Raw genomic sequence first — 18,431 nt, 5'->3', positions numbered from 1 at the left:
CAGAATAAATATAAGTGCGTTACAGGTTACAAAACTCTCTCCTAGGTGTGATGCCATGAGTCCTACACAGAATACGGTTACGCAGACCAGGTGTGACCACCTCATTTTCCAGAAAGAAAGGCTTAGTGATACAGATTTCCCAATGATTTGCTGACTAAATAGGCACTGAGTGATGCCTCAGAACTAAATCTCATTTCAAGTCCAATATGCTTTCCCCTAAACAATACTGATTGATTGATAAACAGCAGTCGGGGGTAGGAACATATCTGGAGATTGAGATTAGTAGGCAGACACAAGGTGCCCCGTTCATTTAACAAAGCTAACACACCATGATTTACTCAAAGAAAAGTCATAAAAAGCACATTTACTGAGCACATAAAAGGTAACTGATAAATGTTTGATCTCATTGAATTGAATTACATAAAATAAAACGGAATGGAAAAGTTTGGCTTGAATCAAAATATACTGAGATAATTTAAAAGTGAGTTTTATGGCATCTGTTCCTCCCTGATTGTCCGTATTTTTTAATAAAATTGGGGCTGGGAGTAGAAAGGGGGAAGAAGGTTGTAGGCAGGCTGGCAACTATAAATTGTTGGCTTTGATTCATTAAAATGTGTCAAGTAACCTATAAACAGGTCAGCCCCCAGAACCCTGTGTTGTAAACTCATCTTAAAACATGAGTCTCGCTATCTTCTGGGCATGTTTTCTTTACCCAAACTCTTTGCCACAACTCCTCCCGTCCCCAACAAATCTACCATTTTCCTCACTCATTTTTCGTTAGATGTCATGGGGGCAAAGCATTCAGGCAGTCTAGTTTATGCTAAGACAGGAAGGACTGACAGAGAGCAACTCCGCCCAGGTGCTGTCAGTGCCTTCCCTGTATCCCCGGTCCAAGATGTGCCCACGGGGACTTACTGCGAACACTGGTGACGCTCTGCCTTAGAGCCTGGTGCAAGCATGACAGACAAGATGAAAGAAAGCATCTGCAGTCCCTGGGGTCAGTGTCAATCAATGAGAGTGAAAAGATAACCACTCTAACTTCCTCACCCTTCTGATGGAACAACTCTGCAGGAAGTGTTGAATATATTTCTGAGTTCCCCAAAGGGCTGGATCTTTGGTTGCCAATAGCAGTCACCTTTTCAACAGCAAACCTCTCCTGGTTTCCTTTTCCCTGTCTGCTCCCCACCCCACACTAGTGCTCCCCAGAATCATCTCCAAAATAAACGGCTTCTAGGAAAGTCCAAGCCTGAGTTGTGTTACCCATTCGGGGGCATTTATAGTTTTAAAGCAAAAAGCCAGACTGACAACCCAAAGGAATACCAGTAATGAGGGACTTTTAATAAATAAGATAGCTCTGGGGGACAAACTGCCACCTGGGGATTTGTCAGCAGCATCTCTGGGGGTGGGCACGCTGTCTGTCAACAGAACAGACAGGCTGGCTTGGTGGAGAGAGCACTGGACCAGGTGTCGGAGACCTGGGTTCTCGTGTTGTCATTGCCACCAACTCGCTGCTCAGCCTCGTTTTTCTCTCTGATCTCTCCGATCTTTGGTTTTTCTCTTCTGGAAACTTACAAGATTGGATTATTTGATCCCTAGGGCCCTGTTGGGCTCCCAGTTCCCATGAATCCATGGAAGGGGATGAAGTGCGTGGCACCTCTTTAAAGGTATGTTCCACAAGTCATTAATAAACAAGCAAACTGTTCACACAGCACGAGCTCTAAGAGGGACTGTTTAATTAGGCACACGAGACATTCCAATCTGTCTAGACAGGCTTCTCTTTTTCCCCAGGATGCCTTCGGCCAGGCCTGCTCTGACACTGTGACAAGGTGTCCTTTGGCTGCAGACAGCGATTTTGTTGGGTGATAATTCTAATGCCACAGAGTCAGCTGTAGAACTTTCTTTAGTTTTAATGCTGTTTGTCTTTCCAAGGGGAACTAACTGGGGGCAGTTACCCAAGCAATAGCCAAGAGAGGCAGTCTGCGCACAAGAGTCACCAAAAAGTAGCTTCTGGTACAGCCCTCGTGCTTACCTGTCTGTCACAAGTGGGCTTTTTAGTTACTGCCCTCTTTTGTCCCCATATTAAAGGGAAAGTCCAAGTTATGTAATTAACGCTCCCTCTTTCCCACCATACAGTTATTCATCCCAAGACCTCCGACAGAAGTCTGAGCAGAGAAAGGGATCCTGGATGCCTAGAGTCTTCAACCCTCAAACTTGAGTCTTGTGACAACACTGGAAAACTGATTATAAATTCCTTGATCTTTCAAGTGAAAACAGGCTTTAAATCTGTGGACAATATTGACAGGACTCATTTGGTCTGAGGATTGGAGATGACATACAGGAAATGACTGCTGGTATTTGGAAAGAATTTTCAAGGCGCAGTCAGTTGATTAGACAAGCACAACTCATAGGATGTGAATAAAAACCCTGATTTTTTTGTCTCTTACGGTCTTTTTCAAAATTATTCAGAGGAGGAAGATGAAAAATTGTCTGGAACCATAACTTTTTATTTCACTCTTGTAGTTCTTCTGCCTTATTAAGTCACAAAGCACAATTTCAACTCAGTTACTGAAAGCCTCTGCCCAAGGCACTATTTCCAAGTCACTCTTCTCTCCAGGTGGGACGCCTCCCACCCCTCCCCCACCTAAGGCTAAGGGGCAGCTGTCTTCAGAGAAGGTGTATTTGGCTTCTGTCCTTTTTATCTTCTATTTCTTCCCCGACTCACTAGATGCTGCTCCACACCCCATAAAAGTCAAAAGAATGAGTTGGCAAAAGAGAAGGAGAAAGGGCAGTCCTGCTGACGTGAACGTCTTCATGCTCGCTGGGCCCGGCGAGGGCACAGCAGTGACTTTCCTCGTGGATGCTCGGAAAGTTGTCTGGAAGCTTCTCTGCCGGACCCTCCATCTACCACTCTGACGTGGACCATGCCTCTCCTTCAGCTGGCTGCTTCCCCCCGCCCTAGACTCCCCAGGGATAAGGCTCACATCCACTGTGGCATTTGAGCCTAAGTGCGCTCCCAGGCAGCCCTCTTGGGCAAGACATGAAATGGCCCCTGGCTGGCTCTGTCACCACCTGGTCCACGAAACATGCTCCTGTACTTCCTCCTCCACTGGTTGCTTCCCCAGCACTGTACTTTATTTGTTCTGACCTGACATGGTTGCTATAGCTTTTCCGAGGTGATGGTGTATCTTGGTCCTTGTTGTCCACCAACCGCCGGGAACATAAGTGAAGCTTAATGAGTGGCCCCATCGAAGCCCTCCAAACATGAGAAAGATGTAACACCCCCACCCTTCACTCTCAGCAGGAAAAAGACCACCCTCGCCTGCACCTCAGTCTTTCTCTTCATTTTCTCAAACATTTACATTCTCAAAGCAGATGACAGAGTACAAGAATCATAGGGCTGGTTCCTGATCATCTCCTTGGAAGATTATCCCCAGAGCAGCCTGCCCATATTCACTTTATCTAAAATCTACCATATTTATTACATGCGTAAAATTTTGTGCCTAAAATTCTCTTTCCAAATAATAGCAATGATAGATCATTTTCACTAATTGCTTATATAAGTATATAAGAGTTTTAGAACTGTGCCTGCAACAGAGGCACTTAACAAACATCTATGAATTTATTAATGAGGTATTTTGCATTTATGAATTTGTTTAAGAAACATTTGGGGCTCTCTTATTTGGACCTGTTTTCCAGACTCCTTGAACAAAGTTTATCCCACTGTAAATACTGAATAAATATTTATTAAATGAATAAACTAATGAGGTATTTTTTGAAATCTTGTAGAACAAATTTAAGGCATTTGCCATTTAATTTCACAAACTTTTGTTGAACACGTGCTACATACCAAATGGTTCTGGTAAGCATTTCTCTCTGATGTTCCTAAAATGCCCCATCCTACCCTCTAAGGCACTTATTAAACTGTATCACAACAGTAAGTTTACTTATCTGCATTCTCTACCTGAAAAGAAATGGTAAATATAAAATACCTTTGCCCTTGTTTCTTAATGTATTCAGAAAACAACTGACTCTTTTGAAGGGTTAAATTAATATTCTGTTTAATAAAATAAAATTTAAAATTCTTTTGAGTCAAGCCTGCTTTGCCATCTTACAAAAGGTCCCAGGAGTATGCAATGCCTGAGGCCACAATAAAACAGACATCATTCCTTCTCAGAGCTGTGAAGGTGATGAACTGAGCTGTGCAGGAAACCAGGTCACACCATGAAGACTGCCATTAAGAAAAAAAAAAAAAAGACCCACAGATTGACATCAATTTTGTTGTTGTTGTTTTGCCTAATAATGAATCAGTCTAAGAAATCCAAAGTTCAAGTTAGGGACAATTTTACCAAATATTTACCCCAAGACAGTAGAAGACAAAAATTAATTGACTCTTAAAAGAAAAATCACATATGTAAAAGTAAAATGAATAGAAAAAATAGCACAGTGTAGGAAAGACAAATGGAAATACACTTTTGTAAGGATCTTATGTGATGGACACTATTAAATCATAACAGACAAAAATAAAACAAAAATCAAAATGATAGACAAAGTAAAGCAATATCAGTAACCATGTAAATGAACTAAAAACATCAATCAATAGCAGAAAATCCGAGAGTGAACTGAAAACAGAAAGCAAGATGCAACCATAGGTTGTGTATTTTTAGATGCACTTTAAATGGAAAGACAAGATACATTAAAGGTAGCGAATAGAAAAGCATGTATCATGCCAATACTAGTAAGAAAGATGAGTGTCTATATTAATATTAGACAAAATAAACTTTAGGACATGGAGTATTACTGGAAATAATGAGAGATATTTTTAAATGATAGCATGGTCAATTCATCAAGAAGAAATAGCAATACTAAATATATATTTACCAAATAAAAAAGCTTTATAATACAGCAAGTAAAAACTAAAGAACTAAAGGGACAAATAGATAAACACAAATAATATCTGGAGATCTTAACACTGTATGAATATTTCCTGCAAAAGCAGACAAAAATTTAAAAATTGTCTAGAAAATCTGAAAGTGCCATCTGTCAACCAAACTGACCTTATTCTTTATAAAACCCTACAACCATCAACTCCAGAATACACATTCTTTTCATTTGTCAACAGAATATTCACCAAGATAGAACATTTATTAGGCCATAAAAAGGCTTCAATAAATTTAAAAATATTGAAATTATTCAGAGCATATTCTCTAAATATAGAAGAATTAAAATAGATCTCAATACCAAAAATATAGCTGGAAAACCTAATAGTTAAAAATTAAGAAACACACTACAAATTAACCAAAGTCAAAGAAAAAATAACAAGCTAAATTAGAAAATACTTTGGACTGAATGACAAAACATACCTAAACATGCACTGGGATGCAGCTAAATCACTGCTTAAAGTAAATTTTATAGCTCTATATGCTTGTACTAGAAAATAATAAAGGTTTACAGGTTTATAGGAGCTAGAAATAAAAAGAGGAAATTAAATCTGAAGTCAGTAGAAGGAAGAAAATAATGTAAAAGAAACTAATAAAATAGAAGATAAAAAGCACAGAGGAAATCATATAAAACCAAATATTTGGCTCTTTGACAACGTTAATAATAAATCTCTACCTAAACTCAGCAAGAAAACAAAAAGTGGGAAAACACAAATTATCAGTATCAAGAATGAAAGAGGAAAGGGGGCTGAAATAGTTCAGTGGGAGAGTTCATGCTTAGCATGCATGAGGTCCTGGGTTCAATCCCTGGTACCTCCACTAAAAATAATATGTAAATAAATAAACCTAATTAACCCTCTCCCAGAAAAAATAAAATAAAATAAAAATTTTAAAGACAAAAAAGGGATGAAAGAGGAAATAACATCATAGATCCTATACACCTAAAAAAATAGAAAATCTAAATAGTCATATTTATCAATGAAATTGAATTAGTAAATAAAAAGCATACCATAAAGTAAGCTCCAGAGATGGCATCACTAGTGGATTCCATCAAATAGGTAAGTAAAAAATAATAGCAATCTTGCTCCCTTATTTTATGAGCCCAGCATAACAATGATATCAAAATCGCTCAAAGACATTAAAAGAAAACTAATGAGCAACACTGCACATGAATATAGACAGAAAATACGTATTTTCTTAAATTAGCCTTTCAAATGCTGTAACATTTTAAAAAGATAATGTATTATGATTAAGAAAAGTTCATCCAAGAAATGCAAAATTGGTTTAAAAACCCAATTAATGTAAAGCTTTTCCCCCCAAATGGGAACAAGGCAAGTGATACAGTCTCACTTAGATAGTCAATTAAGTTTTGACAAAATATACAGAACAATTCAATGAGGTAAGAATGTTTTTCAATAAATTGTGCTAGAATAACTAGATATAGGGGAAAATTGTATAAACCCTTACCTCACACCATACACACACAAAACAACTGAAAATAAATCATAGACCTACAGGTAAAAAGCAAACTATGACGTATAGGAGACTATCTTCATAGCCTGCAAGTAGGCAAAGATTTTCTGTGCAGAACCCTTCAAGTACTAGCCATAAAAGGGGAAAAAAAAGATAAACTGGACTTCATCAAAATTGGACTTTTATTCATCAAAAGAAACAATTAGGAAAATGGCTAGACAAGTCATACAATGGAAGAAAATAATTGCAGAATAAATCGAACAAAGACTTGTAACCAGAATATATAAAGAACATCTAAAACTCAAACATAAAAAGTCAAGAAAACCTATATAGAAATGACAGGGGTGGGTGGGAAGCAAAATTCTTGAACAGACATAGATGAATGAAGATGAACAAAATAGATGAATGGCCTAAAAGTTCATGACAAGGTACTCGACATTAGTCATCAGGAAAATGGAAATTAAAACCACCTGGAGATACTGCTACACACTCATTAAAAAGGCTAAAATGTTAAAGACAACATACCAAGTGCTGATGGGGATAAGGAGTAACTGGAATGCTCATAACTTATTGATGAGTGTGTAAAATAGTACAACTGATTTGGAAAATGGTTTGGCAGTTTCTTATAAAATTAAACATCCTATAATCCATGAAAACTTATGTTCTATGTCCACAAACATATTTGCCAAAGAATGTTCACCGCTCTTTTTTTATGAAAGCCAAAAACTAAAAACAAACAAAAAACCCCACAAATGTTCCATAAGAAAAAATAAATAAACAAACTTCAGAATATTTATATAATGTAATACTACTTAGTAATAAAAGGAACAAACTATTGATATACCCAACGATAGGGAATGAGTCTCAAAACACTGCTGAGTGAATTAAAAACAAGTACAAAACGGTTCATACTGTCTGGTTCCGTTTATATGAAGTTCTAGGGAAAGTTAAACCAACAGTGAAAGAAATCAAAATAGTGGCTGTTTTAGGGGAGAAGGATGTGCAGGAATTGGCTAGAAGTGGGCATGAAGGAACTTTCTAGAGGATGGAGGTGTTCTATACCTTATAAAGATGTGTGTTATACACATTGTATGCATTTGTTAGAACTGACCAAACTGTACACTTAAAATCTTTGCTCTTTGAATATAAGTTATACCTCAATAAAATATGACATCTTACTAACAAAAAAAAATGTGCTAGAGTAACACAAGTGTTACAATAGAAATGACTGACATGAGCAACAGTGGCATGAAAGGAAGTGGTCACACTTGGTTGGGAGAGGCGGGGGAGTCTGGAGAGAAGAATTAGATACAGGTCTTGATGTATATTGATAGGAGATTGGCATGGAGGACAAAACTCAAGTGGAGGATGGTTATTTGGGGCCCAGGAATTTCCTGGCATTACTCAAGTTAGTGTGCATGAGAGGCAATAGAGCTGGTGGTTAACAGCTTGTCAACTGAAGCCAAACTACCTGGGTTTATGTTTTAGCCCCACCACGTATTAGCTATGAGACTTTGGGCAAGTTCCCTAACATCTTTGTGCCTCATTTTTCTTATTTGTAAAATAGAAAAAATAATATTACTTACCTCAAATGGGCATTGTGAGAAGAGTATGTTTCCATACATGTGAAACACTTAGACAAGTATCTGGTGCATACTTGAGTCGCACTAAATATTAGCTGTCAGCATTACTTACGTTTTCCTGAAGAAAGATAATCAGGACCATGGGTCTTGCTAGAGAGGAGGGGGACAGGAGATGAGAACAATGGAAGATGAAAGGCTGTCTACTCCCCAGCCAACCCAGTGAACTGAATCGTAACACCTACGAAAAAGGTAGCTGAAGCCAGAAAGCTAAGAGGCTGTTGAGGGGACTTTATGAGATCTCAAGGTGCTATTCCAAGGTCGGTGGCAAAGAAGGACCCAGAGCTGGAAAGAGGGCATTCCCACCTTGCAGAGTTGCCACCAGCAGAGTTTTATGCAATGACAGTAACTAGGGCAGCTAGTCTTGCTGCAACTAACGAAGGTGACATTGATCACCATGGATGGGAGGGTCGGGGGGTCAATTTAACCATTCCATTAAATATTATCATATTTATTCCATTTGAAATCACTCTTACGTCATACTTTGACAACCATTTTGAAACATTTTGGGAGATGCAGGGAAGGCATGGGCATCAGGGTCAGACAGATCCAAATTCCAACAAGCTCTAAGAGGATATTTATTACCTGCAACACTGTCAGCAAATCACCCAACTTCTCTGAGCTTCACTGCTTTTATCTGTGAAAATAATATCACACACTTCCACTGCTCATTAACTGAAGTATAATACATCAGCTATGTTCTATATGGCACGTTCTAATGAACTAATCCTCACGATACCCTCTGAGGTAGGTACTGCTGTCATCTTCATTTTATGCCTTATTGAAGAAGCTCAGAGAATTACACAATCTGCTTACGGTCACAAAGCTAGCAAATGGTGGGGCTCAGTTACAGACCCAGATATTCAGGATATGGATTTGTGTCCGAGTCTGAAGATTCGACTGGTCTCTAGCACATATTAGGGTCAGTGAGAACCACTCTGGATCAGGTAAAAACAATACATGGGACACTGGTAGATGCTTAATGCTGGGTTGGGCTTAGGAGAGGATGCCTCTGTCTTGTGACCCAGCGTTACCCACAATTAGGCAGTCTGTTTGCCTGTCTCACTAAGCCGTGTCCACCAGTCTTATCACTTATCAATCAACGGGTGATATTTTAACCCTATTTGCCTTATTCTTTTATCATATTTCTCAACCCAGATAGTGAAACCAGAGTGGGGTTGGGGAGCTCCTCACCCATCTCTCGAACCCCAGTACTTCCTCCCAGCTATGGGCTATGAGACTTCCTCTGCATTGTATACCTCATTCCAAACTTCTTCAGATGCTTGGAAGGGAAAAGATGGCTTGTAGGTAAAATGAAGGTAATTTCATTTGAAGGTTACTTGTTTCAAGGCAACATCTTGTCCTTCTGAGTCATTTCTTTCAAACTTTCTTACCCAATAATTATAACATTCTTCCAGGAATTAGCTAAGCCAGGATTGCCCTTGCCTAGCCTACACTGGCCAACATACACATCTCATTACAGAAGGAGAAAACTGTCCAAGTCACCATGAATTCAGAAGAGCTGCTACCAAGATGATTCAAGCAGAGATATTTAAAACAGACTCAACCTCACAGGGCTTTTCTGAGCTCACATCATTCAAACCTGAGCAAGGCCATTTCATTAATGTTGTCACTGAGATCTCACACAGCATTATCACACTCTGTCCTTCCCTTCCTGAGGACGGATCTAGTTCTTGGACTGGAAATCAAGACTCCAGCTCCCTCAGTGAGCTGCTGATGTTTGATTTGTTCTCCAGCCTCACTCTTCCTGCTCTGCCAAATTGAGTGAAATATTTTCCCTAAGGCCATTATAGCAAATAGGGTGGGTCAGACTGACACATATAAATGTATATTTTTTTGAGAGGAGCTGAATTTGGAAATGAAAAAAAAAAAAAAGACTACAATGCAACCAGATGAATCCCATTCACAGAAAGATTCAGACCAGGAAATTAAATTTTATCCCTACTCAGTGTGGTTTCTGGATCTAACTTCATTCATTCATTCATTCCACGAATATTTACTGTGTGCCAAGGAGGGTATTTAGTGCCAAGAATACAAAATCCTTTCTCCAAAAGAGTTTACAGTATAGAGGGGTTAACACACAAGTAAGTCAGCGAGTATGTAATCATAGATGGTCAATCGTAATACACTCAACTCCTGAACAGTGCCAAAGTTCGAGGTGAAGACCCTCCACACAGTTAAAAGTCTAAAAGTCTGCATGTAATTCATAGCTGGCCATCCACATACATGGCTCCTCTGGTGTCCTCGGTTTTGCGTTTGCGGATTCAAGCAACCACCGATCATGTAGTAGTGTAGCGCCTACCATTGAAAAGCAGCTGTGCATAAATGGACACACACAGTTCAAATGCATGTCCAAGGGTCAACTGTACTTCGTGCACTGAACATGTAACACATGATAGACAAGAGAGAGGGCAGAGTGTTCTGGGAATGGAAAAGTGGCACCTAACCCAGACCTGAGGGAAGGAAATGATTTCAGGTGAGAAGACCTTTGAATGGAGCATTAGAATGCCTAAGGGTTGACCAGTCGGAAGAGAAAAGGAGGTTCCCATTTAAGAGAACATGTCCAAATGGCAAGATTATGTCTGAGGAACTGTATGAAAATGTCACGACTAGAGAGAACTGCACATGAAGGCTATCCTCCATCCGACATTTGGCACTATTTGGCAAAATACTATATAGTAGTTTCAAAAGGTACAGAAGAACAGATTTAGTTATTGACCTAAGAAAGACCACCATTTTGCTGGGATAGATGATTGTCATGAGTGAAATAATACTTACCAAGAAACATACAAAAGGGGAAACAGGACAGCTATTCGTAACTGGAACTGGGATTCTCAGAATTCTTTGGGAAATGAGATAATTTTATTAATTGAGTTTTTCTGGTGAATTAATCACTTCTTTTCATCACTATTCCTGAAATGCCTTCTTAAAAATTGATACAATCTCTTACCTCAAATATATAAAGAACTTAGGATGATGCCTGGTAAAAATAAGCATCACCTGGCAGTGGCAGTAGCGGCAGCAGTGGCGGACAGGATCTCCAATGGCCACAGCAGGAGGGCGGGCAGCAGCACCGGCAGGAGCAGAGCTACACCAGCAGCAGCAGTTCCAGTGGTATTAGTACTAGTAGTGAGAATAACATACAACCAAAATATAATTTTGCCTTGTTGGCCCTAAAGCATGCAAAAGCTTAGAGTCCTTATTAAAAGTAGCAATTCTCTTTGCCCAGGTGTGTAATGGATGCTATGGGAGACTGTAACCTAATCAGAGAAGTTGAGTTTAAGAAACCTTAGAGAGCAGGTACCTCAAGTGTAGTTTAAAAAAAAAAAATCTCTGCTATTAACTCAATTGTCATCTCCTTCAAGCCTCATTCACAGATTCCCTAATTCTCTATTCTTGGCAGAATGGTCACATCTTCCCCCTGCTCATAGAGCACTTTTTGTATGAGCACTGGTCACTGTCATGATTGCAGTGATTTCTGTCTTTTCCCTGGACAGTCGCCTTCTGAAGACTGTCATCCGTGTCCTGTTCATGTGGGTATTTCAGGCATTGGATAGAATACCTAGATCATGGTAAATGTTCAATTAAAAATCGTTACATTTAACTGACTCTCTTTGTTATTTGTCTCTTCTACAGAGCATAAGGAAAGATAAAACTCAGGTAAAGTGTAAATTCAAATGAGTAGGCTCTGGTAAGTGAAGTTTCCACTCTTCTTAAAGGTATGGGCTAATGAAATAAAGCCCACCTACAACAAACTTGGAAAACGTCACATCTCAGCGCATAATCACACAGTCCTCATCACACGTTCACATGAGCCCTGACAAAGTTTAGAGGGCATCTTAGTGTTTTTAAAAAATATCAAAAATCAATTGAAAAGAGAGAAAATCTCAACTTCAGTAAGAACGTCCTTCAGGTGTTGACAGGGGAAATGAACATTGGGGTGTGGGGTCCTTCAGAGAGGGAACTCACAGAGGAAATACATATCAAGTAAACCAACAGCTGCAGTATAACAGGGCAAATTCACCAATAAAATGAAATAACTAAAATGTGTTGAATGGTTACTATGTGCCAGTGACTACCTAAAGAGCTATATGAACCCACCGTAGTCTCACAAAACCATGTACCAGAGAAGAAACTAGGGCTCAATCTAGATAGTCCAACAGAAGGTATTTAATACAGAAACCTAGTTACAAATATACTGGGAAATCTGAATAACTAAATCGAGAATGGTAAGGCAACCCAAAGATGAGAAGAAATATGAAGACACACAACACCCTAGAGGAATGCAGGTGGGAGGGACACAGAAACAGGGTGAGAGAACCAGCGCTGAGGAGCCAGAGCAACAGAAGAAACTGGACCTACAATGGAGGCCACCCAGCAGGAGCTGGGACCAAGGAGGAGTGACTCCGACCACATGACTTCTCCCTTCCTTGGCCCTCCAATCTCTTTTCAGTGCCTACCATTGACTGAACACTGTGAGAGGCAAGAGAGCCTGGGAAATAAGTTTTGAGAGGAAAGATGAGTAATGGTTCTGAGACCAAACTAGTAAGTGATCAACACAAAACCTATGAGGTAGGTGCCACTGTAAGCATCATTGTACAGAAAAGAAAATGGAGTAACAGGGAAATGAAATTACCTGCCTGAGATCAGAATCGAACTCCAGAGTCTGTGTTCTCATCCATTCTGTCACACAGCCACTTGTGGAGAAATAGTGGAGTCCAATGGGAATGTTAATTTAACTGGGGAGAGTGGGAAGACAGGGAGGGCAGGGGCAAGGACAGCTTCCCAGGAACCAGAGTAAATGGACCTGTTCCAAGAACAGAATCACAGAAGTGATTCAAGCTCAGAATATGTGTAGACTCAGGAACTAGCAAACAGCACAGCACCTGGTACATTAAAGTGTTTAATAAATTAATATTTTGAGTTAATAAATAGATGAATGGGCTCCTTAAGCTAAAGTGGGGGGTCTGGGGTAGAGAATATTTTGCAACCTCAAACCTAAGAGGGCTAACTCTCCTTTATTGAAGGGTTCTCTGCCCCTGTCAGACTAAGAAGGAAGAGAAGATGATGGGTAGATGATGATGGCTAATGTTTACTGAGTCATTGTAGCATCATACAAGTGCATTGTGGGACTTATCTCATTTATTCCACAACAACCCAATGATATGGGGGCTATTATCTCCATCCTACAGATTAGGAAACTAAGGCTCCCAGAGTTATGTAATTTGCCCAGCAATTAGGTCAGCCAGTAATTAGGAGAGCCAATGGCCAAACCCAAGGCCTTCTAATTTAGATTAAGTCCTTCCTGCCTCAATTTGGATTGGCCAAGAAGCAACAGGGCGGACAGAGACAGCAAAGGGGAAGGGGAGGATGCTTACTTAACCCATTTACAGAGAACTGAGGAAAAAAGGGGCAGAGGAGTGGGATTGCAAGCTGGCAGGAACCTAATAACAAAACGCGAAATTACTGAGATGCCAACAAAAATCCTTTTCAAATTCTCCCTTTGCAAAAGCAGTTCCACTTGTACTTTGATCTTTGACCTGGACCCATACAATTAATTCCACATCATATTTCTGCATATTGCTCTCCAAGGAGAATCGAGTTTACACTTCCCCCCGATCCAAACCATAACAGTACTTAATTAGGTGATAATTTATGTAGTACTTAGCATGAACTTTTGGCACTTGCTGGAGAAAGCTGTACAAGTGTACACATGTTATCACCTGACTACATCAAGTAACGGGGCCTGGGCATTGGTGAGGTGTCTTGGGCTTTACAAGGTATCAAATGACTTTTATAACCCTGTAGTACCTGGCTTTCTAGTAGGCAGAACTGTCTCCAGTGTGTATTAATATACTGAATATTATGCCCACATGCACTTAAAACACTGATTCTGAGCACTTCAAAACAACAAGGAGCCTAGAAAATCGGAGAAACAGATGTTGGATGAATAGTAGGCCTTCTCAGGGTCCATCATTCAACTTTAGGGAAATGGTGTGGCAGCAGAAGGGAATGGTTCAGACCTACTCAGGGGAAAATAAACGGAACATTCTCTACTGGCAGACACGGCCGGTGGTGATAAAGAGGCTCTGAACACTTGGCTCCAACCCTCGTGTCCCAGCCTTGCTGACGAGCCTGGCCTAGAAATGGTTCTTTTCTAGCCGCCCCATGAGGGCGAAGAAGGTCATGACAGTGTGGCCCCAACACGTTGCAGATGCCTACTTCAGCAATGCATGTTTGTCAAGAGAAGGGGAAGCCTGGAAGATGGCAGATGCCTGGACTTCAGAGAGCATGCAAGCTTGAGGTCAAGGCCCTGGCAAGACAGAATCAGGGAGACTGTCTTCCAGTAGTTCCTGATTCTTATTATGCTCATGAACGAAAGAAGAGAGAAACATGAAGGGATATGATTTTGGCTCCTGGGTGCTGCACTGCATCTGTCCTCTCTCTAAACTAGAATCAAATCATAAAGTACAGTCACAGACTTGGTCCTCTTTTGCTGACTCTGGGGGAGAAACAAGATGGAAGAACACAGAACAAGGTCTGTATTCCATTATGAGCACCACTAGTTCGCTCCAGGCCCATGGTCCTCAGTGCATTAGACACAGTAGCTCATGTCTGAGACCCTAAGGCAGAAGGAAATCCACAAAGATGGCTCATGCCATCAGTCAGGATCCACATACCCCATGACAGCTGTTCTCAGCAACTGCAGACCCCCTCCTTGAGTCCGTTCCCTTTCTGAGCCAGGTCCATTTGGCACACCATCCTTAGGTCCATCTAGCTTGGGCCTTGCTCCAGCTTTATGGGTTGAGAATTTGACTTGCTTCCTGCAGATTTGACTCTCTCCAGGCCCTAGGGAGCGCTGTTCCTGGCTCCCCCAACTCCTGCTTGCCTTGTGGAGCCCACCACATCCTTGCACTGGCTCCTCAGCTCATCTGGCTCTCTGCTGGGGACCACCCTCCAGAAGCAGAGCTGTGGTCAAAAGGAAAGCAAGAAGAGGCTTAAAAAAATTCAGTTACGAGATTAAAATAAACTGAACCCTCTTTCCCGTTCCTGGTATAGTTCAGTGAAAAATAGAAGTAATTTGTTCCTAGATATTAACCCTACACGAATACTAGAAATCTAGTGTGGGTGTGAAATGCTATTGAAATCAAGTCTACAATAGTTTCACAAACCATATGCTTTCCTCTCCAATAATTATTTTAACACTGAAAATCACTAAGACATTGTTCCGGGTAATGTGAGGAAAACAAAGATGAATAATGTGTACTGTCTTTATGGAGTTTACAACTCAGCTCAAGAATTAAGATGTTAGTACTCTGGCTCCAGCAAATCTGAAATCACAGACAACTGGGATCTCTGGGCTGGAAGACTTCTCAAAGATCACCCAGTCCAACAGCCTAGTCTGCCTCTGCTCGAACAACCCATGACTTTTTAGTTCAAAACATTTCATCTTTGAACAACTCTGGATGTGGAATATTTTTTTTACATGAAATTGAAGTTTATCCATTTGGGACTTCTGCCAATATGTTTACACTGGAGTCTCTTAGGAAAATCTCTAAGTATTCTCTATGTCATGCTGAGCATCAATTATTAAAAACGATTTGTCATCTCTACCCCTGTAAAAATTCTTCTCTTTTTCAGATGTGAGAATCATTTTTATGATACCTAGTTTTATGTCTCTTCATAATTATTCTGTTCACTTTTCTCTTAATTCTTTTCAAATCGCCTACCCTTTTGAGAATATGAAACAATGCCAATGTATGAGATGTGGTTTAATTAAAGCAGAGAGGAATTGACTCTCACCTCTTTTTTCCTAAGGACTATATTTTAGTGAGGCAGCATTCAGTATTTTGAGAGCCATATCATACATATGGCCCTTCACAGCAACTTAAATCCTTAAAAGTGACCAGCGATGACGTGATTCATTTATCTCTATGGTTGGTTTGGAGAAGCCAACCGTTTACCACAGAATAATGTACCTTGAGCCCACTTCTCCAGCTCGTCTTACTAATCCTGGATCCCCATTCTCTCATCTACCCTTCCAATCTAGGCCATTCCCTTCCGTCAGATCTGGTGAACCTATGTGTTTAGCAGATTTCCTACTGTTGATGTAAATGTTTGTGAAGACAGGGCTAAGGACAAAGCCCCAGGGCACAGTGCAAGAAAATTCCCTCTGCTCTGGAAAAAATTTTGCCAGAATCCACCCCCTTCATACCACCAGCACCTCCACCACCCTCATCCAAGCTATCATCATCTTTCAACAGGATTAATGCGAAGGGAAAGCAAAACCCTTTCCCCTGCCTCCGCCCTTGCTCCCCACCCCCCACAGTCTATACTCAACACTACACCAGAGAGATCCTGTTAACACTGAGCCAGATCATACACTCTTCTGCTGTCAATCTTCTAACAGTCTCCCTTCTCAATCTCAGTAAGAGTCAAACTTTTCAACAGCTGGCTAAGGACACCATTCAGCCTCTCCCACCTCACTACTACCATGCTCATCTTCAAGGACTCAGCTCAGACAGACTGGACTCCGTGCTGATCCCCACACACACCAGGCAAGCTCTGTCCTTGGGGCCTTTGCACTTGCCCTTCCCTCTGGTCCTTCCACCAGATCCATGGGTCACTCCCTCACCATGTCAAGTCCTTTCAATGCCCCCTGTTCACTGTCAATGACTCTGGCCAACCTACGAACACTCTCCTGGCACACCCTGTCCCTGTTCCCTGCTTCACTTCTCTCCGTAGCTCATATCAATATCACCTTCTAACATAAAATCTAGCTCACATATTTTTCATGGTTGTTGACTACCTTGACTAGAATGTGAAATACTGAGGTGGGTTTTTACTGATGTCTCTCCAGTGCCCTGTGGCACCTGACCTGGGGTAGTTATCCAACACGTGTTTGTTGAATGAATGAATGACCCACTAGTGAGATGACCTAGTCGCTTACTTGTATTGACAGGTTTCCTTATGCCTTTGTTTAGGGAGCAGGAGCATTCTTGGGCTGTGTGGGTTTGACTACAAGGGAGTATTAAATAAGGATTTTTTAAACCTTGGGGCACTGGCTGACTCTTATACAGATTCTCTTTTTGCTTTTAAGTTTTCTTTTTCTTACTTTGATGAAACTACTACCGGTTTTGGGTAACCACAGAAACAGAGCTATGGCTGGTATTTCATAGTTTATGTAGCTGATATTACGTGATTTTCCCTACCCTGATATGTTTCTGGTAACTCGACTTTTTTCTCCTCTAAGAAGATGGCAGAAGAGCTTCTCTCCCTCCCTCATTTTCCTCCTCTTTCCCTCCCTCCATCTCTCTCTTCCTCTGTCACTCTCACACACACACACACACACACACACACACACCCCTGCAGATATGCCAAACAGCATTTCTGAATGTGGTCATTCTGCCAACAATTTTTCTGCATAGGTGTATTACCATCCCTTTCTCGAATGCACTTCATCCACTTCAGATGGGAGAATAACACGAAGACCCAAAGCCAATGCTCCGTTTCAGAACACCCGCTATGTTCCCTTCAAAACAGTCCAGTGAGCCCATCAAACAGGGAAGTGAGATGAATTCAATGTGATCTCTTTTATAAAACAATTTTGTTTTCCAGAGAGATGGTGTGGGTGCTTGTCAGCAGACATTTTATGTTACCATTTGTTAATTTGTAAATTCTGAATGAGACACGGCATCTGTCTAAGCCTCAGGTAAACAGGATTAATATCAACTATTTGTGCCAGGCTGTGTGCTAGATGCCAGTGATTAAAAAAAATCCTAGTCCTTTCCCTCACAGGGTCCAATTAGAGCAGAGAAGGCAGGACAGAGCACAGATACACCGAGTGGTAACAGTTCTGATCGGGGTATTTAGGAGTTAGAGGGATGGAAAGGAGGGGAACACCCAGGTCTGGTTGAGTATGAAATCAGGAGCGGGCAAATACTGAGAGAGACTTTACAGGAAATGATGTGAGCAGAGAGATGATTTAGAGAGTTCACTCTAGCAGGAAAGCGAAGGACGCACTTAAGGTTGGCAAGGAGCGGGGAAGTCTCAAAGCAGGGTCTCAAAGCATTTTCTCAGACTCAGAGTTGCACGTCTATCCTTAAGCCATGCAAGTAGCCCTCTTCTCATTAGCTCTCCCATCATGGCTGAAATGACCACCTTCCACCCTCAGCCCCAGCCCAGGAAAGCTGCAGACACAGACGTCCATTATGGGCTATCGCCTACACCCCCAAATCCCACCCACAGACTTAGAGGCTTACCTTCCCTCAATGGCCTCATTAACCAGGCAGCACCTTGGAGAAGGCAAAGGAAAGGCCTCAGGCCAAATGTGTCCTGTACTTCATTCACTGAAATTTCA

The sequence above is a fragment of the Camelus bactrianus genome, chromosome 2 (assembly GCF_048773025.1).
Source record: "Camelus bactrianus isolate YW-2024 breed Bactrian camel chromosome 2, ASM4877302v1, whole genome shotgun sequence".
Taxonomy (NCBI): Eukaryota; Metazoa; Chordata; class Mammalia; order Artiodactyla; family Camelidae; genus Camelus; species Camelus bactrianus.
The sequence above is the reverse complement of the archived record's forward strand: the minus strand, read 5'-3'. Positions refer to the sequence as shown.